The following is a 19,352-nucleotide window of genomic DNA, read 5'->3' as shown; positions in this document are numbered from 1 at the left end:
TAGTGATAATTTAAGTTCTTCTTTTCCTATTTTGATACCTTTAATTTCTTTCGTTTGTCTAATTGCTCTGGCCAGTGTTTCGAGAACTATGTTGAACAGAAGTGGTGAGAGAGGGCATCCCTGTCTTGTTCCAGATTTTAGAGGGAATGCCTTCGATTTTTCTCCATTCAGTATGATGCTAGCCTGAGGCTTAGCATAGATTGCTTTTACAATATTGAGGTATGTTCCTGTTATCCCTAGTTTTTCTAGAGTTTTGAACATAAAGGGATGCTGTACTTTGTCGAATGCTTTTTCCGCATCTATCGAGATGATCATATGGTTCTTATTTTTAAGTCTATTGATGTGGTGAATAACATTTATTGATTTCCGTATATTGAACCAGCCTTGCATCCCAGGGATGAATCCTACTTGATCATGGTGCACAATTTTTTTGATATGTTTTTGTATCCGAGTGGCCAGAATTTTATTGAGGATTTTTGCATCTAGGTTCATTAGAGATATTGGTCTGTAGTTTTCTTTCTTTGAAGTGTCTTTGTCTGGTTTAGGTATCAGGGTGATGTTGGCCTCGTAGAATGAATTTGGAAGTTCTCCCTCTTTTTCTATTTCCTGAAGTAGCTTGAAAAGTATTGGTATTAGTTCCTCTTTAAAGGTTTTGTAAAACTCTGCTGTATACCCATCCGGTCCTGGGCTTTTCTTAGTTGGTAGTCTTTTGATGGTTTCTTCTATTTCCTCAATTGATATTGGTCTGTTTAGGTTGTCTATATCCTCCTGACTCAATCTGGGCAGATCATATGACTTAAGAAATTTATCTATGCCTTCACTATCTTCTAATTTATTGGAGTATAAGGATTCAAAATAATTTTTGATTATCTTCTGTATTTCTGAAGTGTCTGTTGTGATATTGCCTCTTTCATCCCGTATGTTAGTGATTTGAGTTCTCTCTCTTCTTCTCTTCGCTAGCATGGCTAAGGGTCTGTCGATTTTGTTTATTTTTTCAAAGAACCAACTTTTAGTTTTGTCAATTTTTTCAATTGTTTCTTTTGTTTCGATTTCATTAATTTCAGCTCTGATTTTAATTATTTCTTGCCTTCTACTTCTTTTGCTGTTGTTTTGCTCTTCTTTTTCTAGGATTTTGAGATGAAGTATGAGATCATTTATTTGTTGGTTTTTTCTTTTTTTAAGGAATGAACTCCAAGCAATGAATTTTCCTCTTAGAACTGCTTTCAATGTGTCCCATAGATTCCGATATGTTGTGTCTGTGTTTTCATTAATCTCTAAGAATTTTTTAATTTCCTCCTTGATGTCTTCTATAACCCACTGATCATTCAGTAACCTATTGTTCATTCTCCAAGTGATGTATTCTTTTTCCTTCCTTCTTTTATCGTTGATTTTCAGTTCCATTCCATTATGATCAGATAGGATGCATGGTATTATCTCTACTCCTTTGTATTGTCTAAGAGTTTCCCTGTGACATAATATATGATCTATTTTTGAGAAGGATCCATGTGCTGCTGAGAAAAAAGTGTAACTGCTTGATGTTGGGTGGTATATTCTATATATGTCAATTAAGTCTAGGTTATTAATTGTGTTATTGAGTTCTATAGTTTCCTTATTCAACTTTTGTTTGGAAGATCTGTCCAGTGGTGATAGAGGTGTGTTGAAGTCTCCCATGATTATTGTATGGTGGTCTATTAGACTCTTGAACTTGAGAAGAGTTTGTTTGATGAACATAGCTGCACCATTGTTTGGGGCATATATATTTATGATTGTTATGTCTTGTTGGTGTATGGTTCCCTTGAGCAGTATGTAGTGTCCCTCTTTATCCCTTTTGATTAACTTTGGCTTAAAATCTATTTTATTTGATATGAGTATGGATACTCCTGCTTGTTTCCGAAGTCCATATGAGTGATATGATTTTTCCCAACCTTTCACCTTCAGCCTATGTATGTCTTTTCCTATCAAATGCGTCTCCTGTAGGCAGCATATTGTTGGGTCTTGTTTTGTGATCCATTCTACTAGCCTGTGTCTCTTGATTGGTGAGTTTAAGCCATTAACATTTAGGGTTATTATTGAGATATGGGTTGTTCTTCCAGCCATATTTGTTTATTTATGTTACTAAACATGGTTTGTTTTCCACTTTGATTATTTTCCCCCCTTTAGTGTCCTACCTCCCACTGTTGGTTTTCATTGTTATTTTCCATTTCCTCTTCCTGTAATGTTTTGCCAAGGATGTTTTGAAGAGATGGTTTTCTAGCTGCAAATTCTTTTAACTTTTGTTTATCGTGGAAGGTTTTAATTTCATCTTCCATCCTGAAGCTTAATTTCGCTGGAAACACAATTCTTGGTTGGAACCCATTTTCTTTCAGTGTTTGAAATATGTTATTCCAGGATCTTCTAGCTTTCAGAGTCTGTGTTGAAAGATCAGCTGTTATCCTGATTGGCTTACCCCTAAATGTGATCTGCTTCCTTTCTCTTGTAGCTTTTAAAATTCTCTCCTTATTCTGTATGTTGGGCATCTTCATTATAATGTGTCTAGGTGTGGGTCTCTTATGATTTTGCACATTCGGCGTCCTATAGGCTTCTAGGATTTGGGGTTCTGTCTCATTCTTCAAGTCTGGGAAGTTTTCTCGAATTATTTCATTGAATAGATTGCTCATTCCTTTGGTTTGAAACTCTGTTCCTTCCTGTATCCCAATGACTCTTAAATTTGGTCTCTTGATGTTATCCCATATTTCTTGGATGTTCTGCTCATGGTTTCTTAACAGTCTTGCTGAGCTGTCTATGTTCTTTTCAAGTTGAAATACTTTATCTTCATTGTCTGATGTTCTGTCTTCTAAGTGTTCTACTCTGCTGGTAGTATTCTCCATTGAGTTTTTAAGTTGGCTTATTGCTTCCTGCATTTCTAGGATTTCTGTTTGTTTGTTTTTTATAACCTCTATTTCCCTGTATAGTTGATCTTTTGCTTCTTGGATTTGTTTATGTAATTCATTGTTGAAGTGATCTTTCATTGTCTGATTTTGCTGTCTGATGTCTTCCTTGAGACTCCAGATCATCTGAAGCATGTATATCCTGAATTCTTTATCTGACATTCCATCAGCTGCAGCTATTACCTCTTCTAACGTTGAGTTGACCTGCAATGCTTGTGGTCCTTTCTTTCCTTGTCTCTTCATACTGTTTGCGTTCCTTTCTTCTTGGTGAAACTGTTGTGCTATTGAATTTTCCCCCTATATATTTATATTGGTCTTGTATAGTTGCAAAGTCTCCCTCGCAGGCGCGGGCGGCGGCTCTGCCCCTCCTCCAATTGGGGCAATGTGCCTACCACGCCGGCAGGCCGCTGGGCCTGCTCTGCCAGTCGGTAGCAGGTCCGCCGACCTTGCAGGCGCGGGCGGCGGCTCTATCCCTCTGCGGGCCGCTAGGCTTGTTCTGTCGGTGGTCGCAGTTCTGCCTACTTTGCAGGCGCAGGCAGCGGCACTGCCCCTCTGCAGGCCTCTGGGGCTGTACTGCCAGTGGGTCGCAGGTCCGCCTACTTTGCAGGCGTGGGGGGGGGGCGGCTCTACCCTTCCTCAGGCCACTGGGCCTGTTCTGTCTCTCGGTTGCAGGTCTGACCTGTTCTGGTGGTGGTCTCAGTTCCGACTACCTTGCAGGCGCGGGGGGGAGGGGGCGGCTCTGCCTCTCAGCAGGCCGCTGCTCCTCTTCTGCCGGTGGGTCGCAGGCCCGCCTACCTTGCAGGAGTGATTGGAAGCTCTGTCCCGCCACGGGCCACTGGGCCTTTTCTGTCGGTGGTCACCCTTCCCCTACCTGGCAGGCGAGGGGGGTGGGGGGCGGCTCTGCCCCTCAGCAGGCCGCTGGGCCTGCTCTGTGTTTGGTCCCAGTTCCCTCTACTATGCCGGCGCAGGGGGAGGGGGCGGCTCAGCCTCTCAGCAGGCGGCTGCTCCTCTTCTGCCGGTGGGTCGCAGGCCCGCCTACCTTGCAGGAGTGATTGGAAGCTCTGCCCCACCGCGGGCCACTGGGCCTTTTCTGTCGGTGGTCACCCTTCCCCTACCTGGCAGGCGAGGGGGGTGGGGGGCGGCTCTGCCCCTCAGCAGGCCGCTGGGCCTGCTCTGTGTTTGGTCCCAGTTCCCTCTACTATGCCGGCGCAGGGGGAGGGGGCGGCTCAGCCTCTCAGCAGGCGGCTGCTCCTCTTCTGCCGGTGGGTCGCAGGCCCGCCTACCTTGCAGGAGTGATTGGAAGCTCTGTCCCGCCGCGGGCCACTGGGCCTTTTCTGTCGGTGGTCACCCTTCCCCTACCTGGCAGGCGAGGGGGGTGGGGGGCGGCTCTGCCCCTCAGCAGGCCGCTGGGCCTGCTCTGTGTTTGGTCCCAGTTCCCTCTACTATGCCGGCGCAGGGGGAGCGGGCGGCTCAGCCTCTCAGCAGGCGGCTGCTCCTCTTCTGCCGGTGGGTCGCAGGCCCGCCTACCTTGCAGGAGTGATTGGAAGCTCTGTCCCGCCGGGGGCCACTGGGCCTTTTCTGTCGGTGGTCACCCTTCCCCTACCTGGCAGGCGAGGGGGGTGGGGGGCGGCTCTGCCCCTCAGCAGGCCGCTGGGCCTGCTCTGTGTCTGGTCCCAGTTCCCTCTACTATGCCGGCGCAGGGGGAGGGGGCGGCTCAGCCTCTCAGCAGGCGGCTGCTCCTCTTCTCTCTGTTCTATTTTTAATTATCTTTTTTTTTAAACTTTGTGTTTCTTTTTTCCCCAGCTTTATAAAGGCATAATTGACAAATAAAAATGTTATATATTCTAGGGATACAGTATGACTTTATGTTCACATACATTGTGTACCAATAACCACAATCAGTAACACATCCATCACCACACGTAGTTGTCTCTCTCTCTGAGTGTGTGTGTACACTTAAGATCTACTCTTAACTATTCCAAGTATATAAAACAGTGTTATTAACTGCAGTTATCCTGATGTGCATTAGACCTCATGAGAGAGTCTGAGTGGTTCACACTGACTGTTCCTTGAGATCACAGTACTTCCCCTCTGCAGTTCAGCCATCTGATAACCTATTGAGTGATTTAGTCACTTCTGATGACACATTCCCTTCTAGGAAGCACTTGTTACTTTAAGTAGTTTTATTCATTTAGGTTCCTTGTTAATCTCAGCTCTCTGATGGGTTAAACATTCCCTAAAAATGTTCAGCTTCTCTGATTTGTTCTTTTTGTTATAGCAGGAATCTAGAAAATGGTTTTATGTTTTCTCCTTCAGCTCACTAGTTCCTATTTTTTCATTCATCATTCTGGCCTGTTCAGGCAGAAGCATAACCAATTCTGCTTATTCAACTTAGTCAGACCCTGCTGATACTAGGCTTTGAAGGTACAGGTTGCATATTAAAAGATAAGCCAGTACCTCTTGAGATTTGCCATCCTTTATGGTGAGGCATACTCTCAAAATAAGACCAGAGCCTACTCTTAAACAAATACAAAGATATGTAAATGATAACAAATACCTGGTGCAGACACATAGACTTAGAAACACGTACAAGCACAGGCCTTCTGACAAGTGATGGATAGGTTCATTCTAAAGGTCCCAAGGACAGCACGGTAAGGGGGATGTCTCAGGGTCTTCTCAGTAAGATTGTGGGTCTCAGCCTGGGACATAAGCTTTTCCCTTTCTAGGACACTCAAAAAAAGTTAATTACCTGGATTTTTATCTTTTGTTTTCGGTGACATGAATAAATAGGAGTGAAGTTTAGTCAAAGACCCAGACGTGGAGCTCCTGTCTGGTGTAGAGACCTTGCACCAGCTGGCTTTCCTCTGCCAAGTGTCTGACATTCCAGACACCCGGCTTGCTTGTTCCTGACTTCTTGTTCTTGTGTTTGCCTCTGGATTAGAAGGACTCTCTCACTGATGCTCATCAGTGTCCTGATGCTGAGGGAACGTCTGTGTTGATGAGTAGTTGTCTTTTTCAATGTCCAGGGAAAGTGACATTTGGAGAAAGACTTCTATTCATGCCCTTCAGACTTAACTACAGTCCTTTATTCATTCATTAACCAGTTATTGAGGACAGACTATGCACCTGGTATCATGTGAGTCATTTAGTACAGGTGTGGATACTATGGACAAAAGTCCAGCACATATGGGGCTTGTAATTCATTAATATATTGTAGTTTTGTACCAGGGTTGAACCCAGGGGCACTTAACAATTGAGCCACATCCCCAGCCTTTTTTTTTTTTTTTTTTTTTTTTTTAAATCACTTTGAGACAAGGTCTCATTAGGTTGCTTTCAGTCTTGCTAAATTGCTGAGGCTGGCTTCAAACCTGTGATCCTCCTGCCTCAGCCTCCTGAGCCATTGGGATTACATGTGTCACTGTGCCTGGTTTAACTCATTAACTTCTAATGAGTTCAGTTTAACATGCATTTACCAAGTTCTCGAATGTGCTGGGCACAGAAGAGCATACTGATGTGTAAGATAGGCATCTCTCCTGAAGCACCTCATTCATGGAGAAGGCCCACACATAACCCCAGTACAGGGCAGAGAAACATGCAGAGTGCCGAGGCAGAGATGAGAGGTGGCAGGTCTACCCTGGGGTTCAGGGAAGCTCTCTGGAGACAAAGATGCCTGAGATGAGTCTTGAGAGATGTGGAGCAGTGAACCAGGAGTGGCAGAGACGCAAATGCTACCAGATGGCACGTTCTCCTTCTCACTATTGGAACACCTCCTCTGTGCCCAGAAAAAGACAGCTTGTTTCCAGTCTAACTTGCACTAGGGTTGGCCAAGAGCTGTAAGTAGAGCCGTTGGGCGGTTGTTCCAGGAAGCTCTGTGCTCAGAAAGGTGGTCCTGAAAGAAGGGCCATGGTTCCTTGGAGACCCTGGAGATTCTATGCTGTTCCTCAATCTTGATTGTTCATTCCTCTTTTATGTGAGAAGGAATAAACGTGTATCCCTTCTAACTAGGAATAACCCCCATGTTTTTAGAAAATGGACTAAACTAACTATTAACTATGAACAGGTGTGCCCTGCTCATCCCGTGGGAGATGGGGCCTGGGAGGTGAGCAGGGGTACCTCCCACACCATGCTGAGGAATCCAATCCACCCTGTTCTATAGGGTGGATAAGTGGTGTCGTGATATTTTTCATCTGAGAAAATCAATCTTAGATGAGTACAGAGAATGGATTTAGGAGAGTGTTGTTGTTCACACAATAGATGCCCACACAGCAATAAAGAGCTATTCAGTCACGTGCAGCGAAGGGCATATCTCATGCATTATGGTGAGTGAAAGGAGCTGGACAAAAAAGAGCAGGTCCTATAAGACTCCATTAGAAGTTCAAAAACAGGCGGAACTAACTGATGGTGACAGAAGTCAGAACAGTGGTTACTTCTGGCTGGAAAGACACATGCAGGAGCCCTCTGGGATGATGCTAGTGCTTGATTATTAGATATAATAAGCTTAAATCCTAGTGCAGTTGTGTGCTTTTGTGGGAAGGTGACAGGTGGAATAGACACATTGTAGTCAACAGGCATCTTAGTTCATCAGCTCCGGATTCTGTGCATTTGAAAGTGTCACTTCAGTGCGTCTGCGCCCCACCTGTAACACCACTGTAGGGATTAATGGGACTGTTGGGAGTGGAATAAACACAGGACCCCCAGGGAACCCATCTGTAATCTATCTACCCCCTCCAAAAAGAGGGACAGGGAATGTTCATGCTAGAAAAGTTAAAAATAATAAATTTCTTATTATAGTTTGGTTCAAAAAGGGAAACTAAGGCAGAATATGTTCTGAATACGAATCCAAGGATATAGAATAATCCTCAGGAGTTTGGGAAAAATGATTCTGACAGCAGGAGTGAATGGGCTCCTTGGTTTAGAGGCTAATGTTTTTATAGAACATAGGAACAAGCAAGAATTAGCTTCAATGTTGGACTCTACCTACATGTTATTTAAGCAACTCAATTGTAGACCTACATGCTCCATGCTGCCTTGCTGGCTGTGATTAACTGTGGTTGCCACTCAAGAAGGCGAGGCTCATACTGTTGTCTTGGTAACTCTGGTGGCTGATAGAAGTTTCACTTCCAGGAGTGGATCAAGGCAGGCCCATGAGGAGCTACTGTTACTGCAAAGCACACTGGCCATGTGGATTCAACACTCCCAGGAGTTGTAAAGACCAAACTCAAAACCCAGACACTGAATCTTCTATAACCTGAGCTGTCAGCCATACTGCACATAGAGAAAGAGTGTCCTTTAAGTATCAAGATGAACCTCAGGCCCGACCCTGTAACATTTGTACTTGATTAAAAGTACATTCATTCTTTACTGAAGTCTACCCAATGTCAATGTGATTTTTTTTTTATTTTAATTTTTAAATTCATTCTAATTAGTTATACATGACAATAGAATGCATTTTGTACACAAACAGAGCACAACTTCTCATTCCTCTGGCTATACATGGTGCAGAGTCACATATTAGTGATTAGTGTAATCATAAATGTATACAGGATAATGATGTCACTGTGATTCTTCTGAATATTCTTATTTCAGGAAGTCTAAGGTTTAAATGAGGGTGTCTTATGGAATAACATGCACCCCTCCAATCCATGGCCTTGAATTACTCTGCTGTTCACAGCTAACACAGCATACAGGGTGGACTCAGCCTCTGAGACTCAGTATGTTCTTCTCAAGCACAGGAAGCTCATGTGCAGTGTTTCCTGGTGTGTTAAAGGCTGTCTTCACATTCTCTGTCTAGATATCACTCTGCATGGCTTGGTCCTTCCCATAAGACACTCCAAATACTGAATTTGTTAACTGGTAGAACTGGCCACAACCAAGGATACTTCCTTCTAATTCACTGGGATAAGATGGGAGGTCCTTATGAGACAAGTAAAGTTTCTCAATAAATTTTCTAGTAACTCTCCACTGAAATGCTGCGATGTGTTCAAATTTGTCATATTGTGGCAGATAAAATACCTCTCCAATGCCCCAGTCTCTGGAATCTGTGAATACGGTACCTCGCATTTGGAGGGTGGTCACCCTCTAAATCTTCATTCGCTTCTCCAGTAGCTCCACCAGGAACTTCTGCTGGGGCTGGGAGTGGGCAGGATCATTCTTCCCACTCATGATGTCTCCTATGTGGTGGCAGCTCAGTCATGAACTCTTATGGTGGTTAAACTGAATTGTCAACTTGACCGGATTAAGAGATAGCTAAGATTAAGAGGCTACTGGGTGTGCCAATGAGGGTGTTTCTAGGAATGATTAGCATGTGGGTTGGCAAACTGAGTGGGGAGACCACCCTAAATGTGGATAGCAAAGTCTAATAGATCAGGAGCCTGAATGGAACAAGAATGTGGAAGAACAAGGAAGCAGCAGCCCTCCCAAGTTGATTCTTCTGGAGTGGGTACTTTGATTGCTGCTGTGACCTCCCAAGGACGTCAGACCCCCACTCCTTCATTCTTCCAAAGTGGACTCTACCTGTTGATTCTCCAGCGAGTTTTCAGGCCAGGACTGAGCCTGCATCATTGGTCCCTCTTGTTCCCAGGCTCTGGCTTCTTGGACTGAGCAGCCACTGGTTTCTCCAGCTTTCTAGCCCACAGATGGACTTGGGGACTGTCCAGCTTCTGGTTGTGTGAGCCAATCTAATAAACCTCCTTTTAATAATCGTACCTATAAATGTATATCCTTCTGGTTCTGTCCCTCTAGAGAACCCTGACTAACACAACTCTCAGGGTGATTCACAATGGATTAGAAATCCCTAAGTACAGCGCACTTGGATTCCCTGAGAATCACTTCTGCTCCCACCCTTGCCCAGGTCAAGAGGTACCCTACGTTTTGAGAATTTTTTTTTTAATATTTATTTTTTAGTTTTCGACGGACACAACATCTTTATTTGTATGTGGCGCTGAGGATCGAACCCAGCGCCGCGCACATGCCAAGCAAGCACGCTACCGCTTGAGCCACATCCCCAGCCCAAGAGGTACCCTACGTTTTGGAGGGATCTGCCCTGACTTACCTCTGGCCATGACCCTCTTCATTAATAAAAGAGTTTGTAGAAGTACAAAGCTGTAGCCACCATAGCACGTGTTCACTCCAGGTATCCAGAGCCCCAGAATCCCCTGCCCACTTGGGCTTGGGCCCCATGCAGGGCTTGGGTAGGAAACTTCCTCCCATCCACCTTCCTGGGGGTTGACTATACCAGTATTGTGCCCACCCCAAGCTTGAGGGCTGGCCAATAAGCTGCTGAATATAGGATGAGCTGGAGCTTTCAGGCTGTGTGTCTACCCACGTGTATGCGAAAGACCTTCTAGGCAGGCAGAGATGGACAAGAGAAAGGATTGGGTCAGAGAAAGAAACCAACTCTCCCCATTCTTGGAAGTTCTGATGAAGAACTATAAGGGTTTGGAGAATCCTAAACAGAATCTCAAGGTAAGAGGATTAAACAGCTTGCTTGTTTGACACAGAACTTTAAAATATGGAGATATGGGACATGTGGACCTACATCTGTCCTCTTGCCCCAGGACCTGCAAATATTAGGACTGGACCTAATCCTCTCATCAGAGGGAGAGACAGAGAAAGACCAGCTAAACAGAGTGAAAGAAATAGAAAAAGAGATCTTTTTAAAAAGTTGAGAAAGAAATATAACCAAACATCAAGATAATTGACAATTTCTGGGTTATGGGGATTTTGTTTTCCTTTACACATAAAGATGCACTTACATAAGTGGTTTTATAATTAGAAAAATTTTTATTTATGAATTTAAACCTATAAATATTCAGGAAGTGCCTGGTATAATGTCAGTACTTGACTAGACAGCATAAGAATGTAAAACCCAAACCAAACAAAAAGTAAAGAGGAAGTCCTCAATTAACAGAAATGAAGAAAAAAAGAGGAGAAACATGATTTGGGTGAAAGGAAATGCATCCTTCTTAAGCATTTTTATTAACAACTTGAAAATAGACCTTGATCGAATGATCAGCTAATTTCCACATGACTTCGAATTGGAAGGTATATCGGTAACAGAATCAGGGTTCAGAGACATCCTCCAACAGTTGGAATGAGGGGTGAACCTAGCAAGACCAGCAGAGCCAACCATACAGAGCAGCCTAAGTCCCAACACTTGCATGTGGGCAACAGCTCTGCTGGCTGTGGGACGGCTTAGTAACTGCACTGTTATGAAGAGAATTAACTGCAGAGTGCAACTACTAAACCTCTGGTTAATCTTAGGTAACAAAATAGAAAGGGCAGAATGAAGGGATCTGTAGTTCTTGGCTATGTGGTGGCAAGACATCACCTGGATTCTGTTTAGTTTCAACATCCATTTTATGGGACATTAAAAAAATTCTGAAGTTGGTAGAGAAAAAGTCCTCTTTTGTAAAGAATTTTAGAAAAGCCTAGTTTAATATTTTTAGTATGTTAAGAAGAAAGGACTCGTGTCTGTTTGGATAAGAGTGTTGGAGTGGGTGTGGTGGAGGTGGGCGAGGTGCCAGCATTTCTCAGGGATTAATGGGCACCATGAAGAAGTCATTCACAGCAGGACGCAGGATTCTGAATTCTCCAGGACGGCAGAGGGAGGGCCACGCGGGCTCTACATAAAGAAAAGCATTACAAAAATCAGAACTAGTAAAAAAATGAGGTAGATGCCTTCTGAAGAGGGTGAGTCTTAATTGAAGAAGGTGCTGGAGTTTAAAGAACCCCATGAATGGCACCCGTCACCCCTGCCTGCATCTGATAAAAAAGGACGGTCTACTCCTTTTTACAAGGGCACCAAAGAGACACAAGGGGACAGGACGGTTTCTTCAGTAAATGGCGCTGGGCGAACTGCAGATCTGCGTGGCAAAGAATAAAATTGGCTCTTCAACTTATGTCTTATACAGATATCAGCTCACAAAGAATAAAGCACTAAACATAAGACCTGAAATTGTCAAACACCTGAAGAAAACCTAGGGGAAGAGTTCCCTGATGGCTGCCTTGCCATGGTTTTTGGCTACCATCTCGCAAGCTCAGGAAACCAAAGCAAAATGAGCAAGTGGGACTACATCAAACTAAAAACTTAAAAACAGCGAAGGAAGCAATCGGCAGAACAAAAAGGAAGGCTGTGGATTGGAAGATCCTATCTGGGAACCATCACTTTATTCTATTTCTATGGGCTCAACATATATCTGCCAAAGGGTCAAAGCAAAAACATACAAGGAGTGAGTGCGACTCAATATCAAAACCAAAACCCCAATCACCCAATTAAAAATGGGCAATGGACCTGAATAGACATTGCAAAGAAGACAAAGACATGGCCAAAGGGTAGATAAATGTTCTCAACATCACTAATCATGGGGGAAATGCAAATTAGAACCATAATGAGATACTGCCTCACAGCTGTTAGGATGGCTACTATCAAAAAGCCAAGAGACAGCAAGTGCTGGAAAGAGTGTGGAGGAAAGTGGTGAGCTCATGGAACTCACAGACTTGGGGGAATGTAAATTGGAATAGCCATGATGGAAAATACCACAGAGGTTCCTAAAAAATGATAAGTGGAACCACCATATGACCCAGTTACCCCTCTGCTGGGTATATACTCAGAGGCAGTGAAATCAGCACCTCGTAGATATATCTGCACTTCTGTGTACACAAGAACATTATTCATAAAACCCAAGATATGGGAATAATCTAAGTATTTTCTAAGTATTTGAAGGACAAATGGATGAACTGTGGTATATACAGTGGGATATTATTCAGCCTTAAAACTTAGGAGATACTGCCATTTGCAACAAAGTGGATGAACCTGGATGACATGCAATTGGGGAAATAGGCCAGACACAGAAAGAAAAATAGTACAGATCTCACTTATTTGTGGAATCTTAAAAAAAAAAAAAGTTGAGCCCATAGAAATAGAATAAAGTGATGGTTACCAAGGGCTGGTGTGGGGAGAAAATGGGAAGATATATAGGTCAAAGGGTACAAAGCTACAAATAATCAGGATGAATAAGTCTAAAGATACAATGCACAACAGGAGGGCTATAGCTATGTTATCATATTGTCGAGTGGAAATTTGCTAGAAGAGTAGACTTTAAGAAATCTTGCCACACACACACACACAGAAAACAGTGACTGAGATGGTGGATATACTGATTTGCTTGGCTCTAGTTATCATCTCACTATGTACAACTGTATCAGAACATCATGTACATCTTAAATATGTACAACAGAAAAATAAATAAATAAGTAAAAAGGGAGGGCCAGGGGTACGGTTTTGGATGTGTGATTGCCAGACTGGAGGCCATGGCTTGTGTGTGAACTAGTTGGTTTTCTAAGGCTCAATTCTAGGGTTGAGAAAATCCACCCATGTAAGCCTAGGCAAAGTCAGACTCTTGAACAAACAGAACTGACACAGGTCTCTCTAGGGCATCTGCTCCCGTTTTTGACTGGAGCATGACTAGTTCACTCTTCCAAACTTACCAGTAAGGCTGGATTTGAATTATGGCTCCACCAGTTGTGTTCTGCAACCTTGAGCAGTCCCGTGGGGGTACACTGACCCCTTAGCCTGGCCGAGACCTGGCGCTCAGCAATCTCATAATGGTCTAGCTCATGGGACACTCAGCACCCTTCCTACTCCCAGCAGCTTGAGTCTCTTGTTTCTTATCGGATGGGGGATGCTAATGAGATTCTATGGAGTTTGGGGACTTGGATGAGAAAAAAAAATGTATTTAACTTCATGACCCCTCTATCTAAAACTTGGCATTTTCTGCAATTGTAAATATAGGCATCAGTAGCAGTAGTAGTGGTGGTGAGTTTGCCATAAATAAGAATCACAGATATTTTCATATTGATTTAGAGTTGCTGCAGGTGACTTAAAATGTCACTCATATACAAGACTTCAGGTGACAGGAGGGCATGTGAGCTCACCATCGTCCTCTGCCTGTGTGAGGGAGCTGAGGCCTCCTCCCCCAGGGACCCAGACAGACACGTGGCTTTCCAGAGTTCCCCTGCACAAGGCTGCTTTGATCCTTGTGAGGAAGGAGGGGAGTCAAAGAGCACTGTGCGGCTGAATGTTCTAATTTAAGCTAAGCAAACTGTTATTAGCACTGCTTTGACTTTAGGCAAAGAAACTCAACTGTAACTCCTATTTTTTCTGCAGGGTGAGTATCTATAATCTGAAAATCTGAAAAGTAAAAAGATCCAAAATCTCAGACTTTTTGAGTACAGACATGATGCCACAATGGAAAATTCTGTAACATGAAACTGTGGTTCATGTACAAAAAATTATTTAAAATATTGTATAAAATCACCTTCTAGCTATGTGGAGAAGGCGTACAAGAAATAAATGGATTTTGTGTTTAGTCTTGGGTCTCACCCTCAAGATATCTCATTTTGTATATCTGAATATTCCAAAGTCTGACGAAAAAACCCAAATCTAAATATTTGTGATCCTAAGCATATTTGAAAAGGAATATGCAATTTGTATTTTAAATGTATAGATTGGTTAATAAAGAAGCACATATTAAAATTAACTTTTATTATTTTGATAGCTGAATTTCCTTTAGAATCATATAGTTTATATATTTAAAAATGTTATTTGAGATAGTATCTAAAGTATTAACTAATTTGTCAAAGGGATCCGTGGTACAAAATGGCTAGGAACTCTTCACTAGTAAGTCAGAATTTACATCAAGAAAACAATCAGATTCTGATGGTTCGGTGGAAGACGAGAATTTAAGGGATTCAGCTGTTTTTAGTGATCTTTCTCCTTAGGGTCTTATCTGCAGGGCTACTATTTAAACCTGTAATTGGAGTACATTTAAAAAGAAAACTGGCTTCAAACACAGAACTCAAACACCTAAAATGCACTTCTGTGAGAAAATCCAAATATTTATGTTTCCAGATCATGTTCAAAAATTTTTCAAGCTTTGAGATGGTAACAAGAGCTCCCCGCTATCTACGGTGGTGATTAAAAAGGCCATTAAAGATGGCTTCCAGGGAAAGAGCAGTGGCCAGAGGTCAGGCTGTGGGAGGCAGAGGCCCACCGATGTGTTTCTTTGACCCTTGCGTTTCAGTCGCACAGCAATCGATTTCCGAGAACACGGGAGATGCGCTGGAGTTAGTGTGGGATTTCTACACTCCTGGGCTCTAACTGGGACATTCCATAATTACACTGAAATGAGCCCGCCTCGCCGCTCACATCATCTGTGAAGAAGTTATCCAGCATGAAAAGGAGGGGAATGGAAATGGAGAGCCAGCTCACAGGAACTGCTAACAGAGTGGCTGGTGGGCGAGCGGGTGCAATGGCTTTGATACAAACCAACACACGCGGTTCTAATTAGGTAGTAAGACAGTCAAGGAACTGAGTGTTATGTCTGTTAATTAACTTGGATGATGCTGGATAGCGAGGGATCCCGAGGAAAAGCCAAGAGCATTTAGCTCTCCAGTGTGGTGGGTTATTAGAGAACAGGTTCCTGTGCAATTTCCTACCCAGCATTCTGAAAAGAGGCTCCGCTGTAAAAGTGTTAAAAACACCAAGCGACGATTCTTGCGGGCTATCAGGAGCCTGAACTGGGGATGCAAAGATTTGTTGAAGATTTTATTTAGCACAAGGTTAAGGAATAAAAAATATGAAGACGGCTTTTCTGAATTCAGTCCCAGCATGGTAGAATGACTTTATTGGGGGGAGATACCAGACAGTGTGAAAGGATGCACTGCTTTGGTGTTGTTAGAATACCTTCTGGAGAGACTTTTTAGTTTTCTGTGTGACAAGTAGGGAAATATTAAAATTGGAATGATTAAATAAATAGGTCATACCACGGAGAATGCACGAGCATTACTAACGTAACTGTTTAACAGTGGCAGCAAGAACCCTGCAGACCCTCCCACCTGTCCAGTATGGTCTGGGGAGGAGGCGGTGTCTTCCTGCACTGCATCAGCCTGGCTGGACAGACTGTCCAGGTGAAAGGTAGTAACCAGGCTCCAGGGCAAGACGGAACCCCATGAAAGGGGCCTCACCTGGACAGACGCGTGTAAGCGCAAACCAAGCTGCGTCAAGGTGAACTCCCTGAACAGGAAAAGGCACCATGTGTTTGTCGTAGCCACTCTGAGGACAACAGAATGACAGGGCACAAAGGAGGATAAGGGCGTCTTCTTCAAGATCTGGGACCCAGTTAACTAGCTCCTAGGTAGGATGATCACACTACTTCTTGTCTAACTCAGCAATTTGGAAAGAGGAAGGGAGCGTATTGGGAGGGACTGCGAACAGCAGCAGAAACCAACTGGCTTGGGGCAAACCAAGAAGCACGGTTCTCTATTCCTCACTCCGCGGTTCTGTAGTTACATGTTCCTGATTCATAGACACCACATCCCTCTTTATGATCTGATTTCCATTGGAATGTGAAATTAACATGATAGTTATGTAATTATACAAAGTTTATTGATAAAATAATACAAGTGGATAGTCCTCAGTATGGAATAAATAAAATACTACTTATCATTATTATAGTTACACATATAATAGTTAATTTAAAATACTTTCCTAGGGATAATTGTTATTTAACTCTCAATACAACTTTAAGAGGTCTAAGAAATTCTGAATGATTTGTCAAATAAGATAGTAAATAAGATTTATGCAGATATGCTAATGCAATGACATATATTATAGGTAGTTAATACTTTAGAATAATCTTTAATAATAAACAATATGATTTTACATCTATTAATCTATTTGAAGAAAATAACCAGATGAATAAAAAGAGTTTTATGTGCATGATTTTTTTTGTAACATTGCTTATAATAGCAAAAAACATTAAATTTCATGTATAGGTAGTTCATTAAACTAATTATGACACATTCATAAAAGGGAGCATTATAGAACAATTAAGGCAATTTATACATAGAATACAACATTGTGGGTAGAAAAGGGAAATATATATATGTTTGCATATGCAGAGTATTTTGGAACAATGGCTGGTGAATAGTTACCTCTAGAACCTGTAGCGGGGGCTGGAGGACTGGGGTAATAAGTCTTAACCTATGCTATATGATTGCCAATCAGGTGATTATTTCTCACAAGGGTGACGTTTAAAAAATAAAAATTATATTTAGTAAATACACATATATACTATAGCACTGAATACAACATTGTGTACAGATTAAGGTGCAGAATAATACCGATATTTTTAAACAATGCATATGTAAGTCTGGATCCTTAAAATGCCTAGGAGGATGCAGTGAGAATGATGCAGTGTTACTGTGGACTGTTACGTCAGGTTATCCCTTCCCTTCCTTGGAAAGCGTCGTAGCAATACATTTACATCCAGAATCAGGAAGCCAGCAGCCCTGCCCCTTGGTTCTTAGGATATGGCTCAAGGCAGCAGCGTGTTGGCTTAAGCGTCTCACTATGGCTAGGAAGGTTCCACCCTGATGATGCTCTACTGTCCCCAGGAAGATGACAGTCAGAGAATCTTGCACTTGTTGGAAAATAAGAAAATGAAGAACTTTTTTTTTTTTAAAAATTATTTTGGTTTTAGGCAATTTGGTTTTGTTTTGCTTTAGGAAGAATGTGAACTCTTAAGATGTACCCTCTGAAGGATGGGTTGGCCACAGCAGGGGCCATGGAGTACTAACAGATTTAGATAGGGTCGGTCCTACTCTTCAATTGCTCCCATTCTCTAATTGCCTGATTGCCAGGTACTGGGCAGGAATGCGCTTCCAAGGCTGCATGATTTGCTCTGGACAAAGAATTGTGAGCACAGTGACTGGTGCCATTCCTGGGCCAACCCATAATTCTTTGTTCCCTTTCCTTTGGTGTGGAGAGAATAGAAGCCTGGGCCAAAGTGAGCCCCCTTCAGCTGGGTTTCTTGGTGTGTGGAGCATCCTTTTGCAGGAACTGGCCAGGAGCATTAGCAAGAAATAAACTTTAAAGGTTTTAGAGTGCATCATTTATTTTCACTGCAGCACTTCCTAGCTTATCCTGACGACACAATTTCTGAAGCCCAGTACAAAATGTAAACATAAAGCCCTCTTTGTTCAAAAAATAGTTAGCATTTCAAGATGGCGACTGTAGCCTGCCAAACTTCACAGGGGCCCTCTGAGCACAGGGCTTTGTGTGGATATGGAGGTCATGCCAAGAAGCTGGCCTGATTTTCCCTTTTAACCATCATAATAAGCTGAAAAATGCTTTTTAATTCCCTTATTTCACATATGAGGAAATTGAGAGCTTAAACAGCTTGCTTAAAACCACAGTTAGATATGCTGAAAGCCAGAATTTGATCATATTGGTATTTTTAACATTGTTATCACAGATCTTTGTGGATTCATGGTTCTGGGCTTTAGGGCACAAGGAACAAAGCACATCATTACAGACAGCAGACAAGACTTGGGAAATACTGAATCCTTTATAGAAAATCACCCACTCTGTCCCCCAACAGAAGGGAGAAGAGTTAAAAGTCTAAACCATGGCACACTAGTATTTTCTTTTGCCAGGAAGTAGTCATTTTAGTCCTTATCTGAAATACCTGCCTCAGCACATGCTAAAGAGTATCAATTAAGAAAAGTTGGTGCAGCTGTTAATTTCAGTGCTGTAATTAATTGGCATTAGAGAAACCATTTTCATAAACAAAGTGCTAGCTATCGCCTGGTTACTAGAAACAGAAGCTGAGGGTGCAGCTTTCTCCATGGTAACCAGGCAGGGAAAGAGCATCCTGAACAACTAGGTGGGCAGCAAGTGGACACTCAACCTGAGCAGCCTGGGCAGCCGCACCCCACTGCCCTTCAGCTTTGCACATCACAGAGGATGTTGGAATAATCAACTCAAGAGCAGGGTTTTGAATTAAATACATTGCATGCCTTTGCTGAAATCTTTTTTATGTATTCTTTGAAAGCTATTCAGAAAGCCTAGAAGCTATTGTTCAAAGGGATCGTCCAATTAAAACCACACTTTCCCTTTGAGTGCTCCTGGACAAACCCCCATGCCTACTTCCCAATCCTTCACCTCTCTGAGAAGGCTGCCCCAGGGCATTTGTCCCGGGGCTAGTATCCTGCGTTTAGGTTCAGTTAGGATCAAAACAATCGGCTCCCTTTAGAAGCCTGTATAAAACATTGGCCTTGTCCAGCTTCTCAAGTCAAGAAAACAATTGCTGCCTGTGAGAGTGTGAGTGGACACGGGGAATTGCATGGTCAGGTATTTATTTGATGTGAGAAGACAGGGATCCTGGCTTACCTACTTAGTTTGAGGATTGGCCTTTACATACCTACTTTCTCCACATAATTTTGAATATTTTAGAAGAAAATTGGGATATAATAAAATGGCATATGATGTGGATGAGCAGAGAAGCATGAAGAATGCTTTCTATGGTGCTATGAATTTCCCCAAGTTAGTCTGATTAGTCGGCTTTGCGTACCTGGCTGTCT

At 42.8% G+C, this 19,352-nt stretch overlaps 1 protein-coding gene across 5 annotated transcripts in view; it reads right to left on the bottom strand.

Annotated features, from left to right (window-relative positions):
- Prkn (parkin RBR E3 ubiquitin protein ligase) overlaps positions 1-19,352 on the bottom strand; it is a 1,231,972-nt gene that overhangs the window by 98,532 nt on the left and 1,114,088 nt on the right. The gene's annotated exons all lie outside the window — the stretch shown is intronic.

This window comes from Marmota flaviventris, chromosome 6 (genome assembly GCF_047511675.1).
Source record: "Marmota flaviventris isolate mMarFla1 chromosome 6, mMarFla1.hap1, whole genome shotgun sequence".
Lineage (NCBI taxonomy): Eukaryota > Metazoa > Chordata > Mammalia > Rodentia > Sciuridae > Marmota > Marmota flaviventris.
Note: the sequence above shows the minus strand (reverse complement) of the source record. Positions and strands in the feature narration are given on the sequence as shown.